This window comes from Papaver somniferum, unplaced genomic scaffold (genome assembly GCF_003573695.1).
Source record: "Papaver somniferum cultivar HN1 unplaced genomic scaffold, ASM357369v1 unplaced-scaffold_35, whole genome shotgun sequence".
NCBI lineage: Eukaryota > Viridiplantae > Streptophyta > Magnoliopsida > Ranunculales > Papaveraceae > Papaver > Papaver somniferum.
In genome coordinates, this window is record NW_020645971.1 from 4191725 (window position 1) to 4197308 (window position 5584).

The 5584-nt window shown below is 36.3% G+C and overlaps 1 long non-coding RNA gene across 1 annotated transcript; it reads left to right on the forward strand.

The window, feature by feature from the left end:
• The first annotated feature begins 774 nt into the window (after nucleotides 1-774).
• On the forward strand, nucleotides 775-2100 carry LOC113342318. Its single transcript, XR_003356603.1, has 2 exons — nucleotides 775-1114; nucleotides 1679-2100. It is a non-coding gene; the product is annotated as an uncharacterized LOC113342318 (long non-coding RNA).
• Nucleotides 2101-5584: the final 3484 nt, after the last annotated feature.

A 5584-nucleotide genomic window follows, 5' to 3' on the forward strand; every position in this document is an offset into this window, starting at 1 on the left:
ACCCATTCACATAATCATAACAGTATATAGAAGATTATGTCGATGCCATATGTACGAAGTTCGAAAGATAAGTGTTATACTTCGTAGTCTAATTCTCTAATACTATGATCATACAATTATGACCATGTCACATCACTAGAGTATTATACAGTATGTACAGTATATACAGCTTCGCAGTTATGTTTTCAATATAGCACGACTTGAAAGATACGTTAGGAATGAAACAGTTCAAATCAATATTACTAACCTCAAGTGGAAGGATGATGTCGTCGTCGTTGTAGTTCACTACTTCTTCACATTCTTCAGGTCTTCGGAGTAATACTTGTATGTCTCAACATTCCTAGACTTTCTAGTCTAACCTAAACGAAAGTCAATTTGTTTTAACAGCAAGCGACTTTAGATAAGTTTTGACACACTAAAATATGACAACCAAACTTGCCATACAAACGCTTGGTGAGTTCAACCGAGCTATGCTCTAACAGCAAGCCATGCTAATCTGTAGGTCCTTCTAATTTGACCTGACTAACTAACACACTATATTATGATACGACTAACTAAACACAACCCCGAACATTATAGCTAGGCTGAATGAAATTTTGTGGAAGGATATTGATCGGCCAACCAAACAACCAACAAAAATCGTAAGAGGTATGCCAAGGTGATACCTAGTACTAGTTTAAATTCAAAAGAAATACTTGTTTGAGAATTAATTGAATTAGGTGTTTATACTTATCTTCTTGCATGTTACAAGGTGGTGGTGTGTCTATGAAAAGAAAACAGAGAGGAAGTGAAGGGGAGTGCATCAACTTAGTAGGAGAGGTAGAATATAAAGAGAATAGGTTATAAGAATAAGATAAAAAGGGTTAGAGAGAGATATGTTTAACCTTGAGATTAGAAAACAATGATTGATTAATTGTGTTTTGAGATGAATAAGTAAAGAAGAAAACAATGAGGTAGAGAGTTTATTTTCTAGCAGGAGAGAAAAGAAAACGAGAGTTTGGATTAAGAGAAAGATAGGATATATGATTTTGATGATGATTATGTTAAGAGAGATGGTGTTCTTGATGAAATAATGATGTGACGATCTTGATGGAGAACTTGGCAGCGAATTAAGGTAATATTACTAATCAATTCCATGATAATTATAAGGATTTGGATGTGTGTTATAAATCAAGAGTATAAAACATAGTTTGGCTAAGTTTTCCTGTGTAAGTGGTGGTTCCATATTTTTCTTTGACAAAGATAAATCTAGGCTCATAGTTAAAGGTCATGCATGTCCTCTGTAAACTTCAAACATGTGGCGTTTGGTATTGTGTAGGGAAAATCGTTCGTCATTCTCATTAACTTGCTCATCTCTTTTCTAGCTTTCTCCATTCCCTTCCTTTTCCTTTGGTATTCTGTGAGATGAATACAATATCAAAAACTCTATAGATGCTCTGAACTATGATGGATCCGAATCGCAGAGGTAAAACACAAAAATGATATATGTTTCATGGTATTCTTTTCCATTGTGTGCTTTGATTTAAGGTTTTCAATACAATTTAAGTGTTTTTTGTGATGAAATACAAATTAGGTTTATATATGCTTCTTCCGGTAAACTTACATTTAGGTTTATATTCACAATTCCATTTATGAACCTCCTAATTCAATCAAACTGTTTTCTTGTTTGCGATTTCAGGTTTGAGTAGCTTCTGTATTACCCAGGGAACCCTTAGGTTACTGTTATTTGTATTAATTTCTTAGTTTATTAAAATATTTTTTGTGTGAAATTCAAAAGTTAACATTGAAAATGGTTGTTCTATGTCTTTCAAAGATGTGATTATGGTGTTAACTAGGGTGACCGGTGGCTAATAAATTACAGAATCATAGGGGAAAAGGATAATAGTTCCAGTACATATGTGGGATCAGAGATGATAAGCTAATGTTGCATCAAAATGTTTGTACCAATTTATTAGGTGTAGTTTTTGTATTGAATTTGCATCCATTTGATTTTCTTTGGTACTATGTTAGCAAACAGTGTATGTAGCTCATTGTAATTAATAAATTTAAGGAAGATATCGGCGTGCACCTTTCGTCCTGAAAGCTAAAACAATTTCATGATCTGTTGGTGTTAGTTAGATCTGTACAAGTAATATATGTAGTAAATTTAAAAGAAAAATATGAGTATGTTTTGTTGACGTCATAATCTTATATGTTTTATATGAATTCAGTGACTTCAACATATTTCCTTTGTGCATATACAAGTGTATTTAGAAAAATTGAGCTAATGAAGAATGGTGTGTTGGATACATAGAAATCGAAGATGAAAACACACTTAAGGGGATGTTTTCTGGAATTTTCCATTGATCTTTCCGATGTTAACAACGAATGGGGATATTCTACTTACCAATATATAATTCCCGGGTAATAAATTTTTTCATACTTCTATATCTATTACAGATTTTTTTATTTTTTTTTCTCATAGAGGGATACAAACTATCAAGTTCCAGTGGTTGAAATTTGTAATTTGAATATCTGTGGTCTCTGTGATGCAGGCCAAGATTTTGTTTTGGAAAAGAGACAAAACTCTAGCTAAGTTAGCCTAGATAAAGAACAACTAAGATTTGTTATTGCAAAACATAAATCAATGTTCTCACTTTGATGTTAGTGCATACTCTTCTATTTTCTTCCAACGTTTGGCGTTTGATCTTTTATCTCACTTTGATTCGATAGGAAAGAGAATCTCTCTTCGAACGACAAAATACCAGGTCTAACCGGAACTCGATTATTACTTTCTCTGGAAAAATTGAAAAACCCTCTCAAGACTCAAAAGAAAATATCGAAAACTTTTCGCTGCCGTTATTCCTCCCCCATTTCTCAAACCTATATAGTTTGACGTCTCTGATTGATGTGTCTTCAGGTTATCTTCTATTTTATATGAGGAATCTGACTCTAGGTATTTCTTTGTCTCCTTTTTTTTCCTGATGTTTATTTTTTTTTATTGAAATTGATTTGGTTTGGGGAAAAGAAAGAGATTAAGGAATTTCGTTTCTTGGTTAGAGCCTTCACTCGAGGAAGTGAAAAATTAAAGGGAAGGAAATAATTTTGCATGTCTTTGTGTATGGTTTAGGATATAATGTGTTCTTCAAGAAGAAATGAATCGTGGGTTTATTTTAAGTAGGAATTTAGTGTGTCTATGTTTTTTTACCGGCTATTTTCTTGGAAGGAATAATTTCAGTCTTTCAAATTTGTCAACTTTGGATTTTGTGAACGAAGCGAAAAAAGCTAATGGTTTGAAGGGTATTTTCCCCTCATCTTCACTGAGTTTCGACCTGATGTTGTTATCTTACTTAGTTTTCCATTTGAAGTCTAATTTTGCAGTTGAAATGGAACATCTTTGTTAAATCTTGTAGGGTGATTGCATCTGATCGTGTAATCTCCCGATTGGTTAATATGTTCACCCTCCGACCTGGATCAGTATCCTCCCTCCTCCTGATCTCTCTATCTCTATAAATCTCTGGTTTTGGATTCTATAAGAGATAGTTTTTGTTGCAGGGTAACAGGTTGTAGGCACAATAACATTTTCACAACCAAAGTACTTTATCTACGCCCTCACGGATTTCAGTTATTCCTCGAATTTAGTTTTGAGGTATTAAACTGTTATGGTTGTAGATATTGTTGCTAATAACACCTCAATCTTTCATACCACCTTTTTGGTAGTCTTCTCTTCTCAATCTTTCCTCTCATACTTCATATGGCTGCAAATGTATAACTTCACATGAAGCTTATGCTTATGCAATTGACTACTATGAACAACTACGTCACTGCACCGTTGAGCAGGCGGATCTTTTTGGTTAGTACTGTTGTTTCACTTGGAAAGAATATGTGCATTGCCTCAAAACACCTTCCTGGCAACCGTGGAAAAATGCACCTGAGTGGGTACAAAATGACGACTATCAATTCATAATTGGGAAATCCTCCTTCTGTACCCATGTAAGTTTTTTTTACTACTTTAATAGCTCATGGAAGAACGGCCTATTAGTATTGACAGCTTCCTATCATGCCCAATAACTTATCTGTTATTTTCTGACGCAGGATTATTATTCGTCGATTAACTCTAATGGTTATGCTTATGTAAATAATTTTTTCTTTGTTATGCTTATGCCTATCATGACACCGATATTTGTTTTGTTTTTAACAAATTGGTTAATCCCCTTTCTCTTATAAGTCTTAGATACTAATCATGAAGTTCCACAGGTTGCTTCGGAAGAAGAGAATAACAAAGAAGATTGGCGTTTATAGCTTAGAGATACCTATACGTAGTTTTTCTTACTGATTTTAGCTTTTGGGTACTAATTAATTTGTAGGTTTTGATTGTGACTTAAGCTCATAGGTACTGAGCAAAGGTTGTCATTATGGCAGGGCTTTGTTACCGTATGGTTAATTTATATTTAGTCCACAATTGGGTGCCTTTTTTTGGCATAATGGTTTTACTTGGGGAAAAACAGTGTTTGAAATTAGTTGACTAATTTACCTCTTTACTAAACAACTTAAGAAATTATCTCTAGAGACTTTCCGCAGTAGTTTAGCTGTATCTGAAACACCCAGATGAATTGGTTTGTCGGATTTATGATAGGGGTAATATTAATTTGCATTACGCTGCCAAGTGTAGATACCCGAAAAAATACCAAAGGATGACAACATCACAGGCGCTACGCAAGAGGTGGACGTGCAATGGGAGCACCGGTGGTTGCTGGAGTAATCCCCCACAAGGAGAATAGGAAAGGAGCTGATTGGAGGAGTCCTCCCTAAGGAGGATGGAGGAAAACTCCCCTTAGACATAGAAGAGGTGGAAATAACAAGGTACTTTTAGTGGAATACACGTGCAGGCTTTAAAAAATAAACAAGTATCTAGAAGAAGAAGGGAAGGACACATGTATGGTTGCCAAAAGGGGGAGTTACCCAAAGAAGATAGGAAAGAACACACAGTTAATATCCTAGTTTTAGGAAATTTCTATAAAAGGGGGTCTCCTCTCCACAGGAGATCTCAGTGTTATCATTTGTGGGAATTTGTGCATTACTTTCTGGACTGGTTTCTCTCTCATCTTACTCAATCTGTACCTTGTACATTTTGGCGACCATAGTGGGAGACTAGGTTACAAAATTAGCGCACAGTTCACCATATGGACGCTGAAGGACATGGACGCGTTGACCAACCATGCATCTACGGGCCTCTAATTGAGGTCGAGCAGATGCTTTTCGACATCGAGGAGAACGATCGTCAGCGCCAAACACTCCTAGCGAGGCTAGCCGCTATCGACCCGCCTCAAGTGGAAAACCATGTTGAAGGTTCGAACTCCCCCCCGTGGAACCAGAGAAGCGGTCTCGACCCAGCGCTTTTCTTACGAACGCCGCAAGGAGGGTCTCGAGCTAACCAGTCAGCGGGTCACCAACCAATGACAGAAGAACAAGCGCGGATCGCTCTGAACGATGAGAAATTCACCAAGCTACTTGAAGAGGAGTATGGGCTGGAAACCCAAGCCAGCGCCTATTCGATCGCGTCACCCATCCCTTCGGAAATCTTAGCTAGACCTATGCCTGCAAA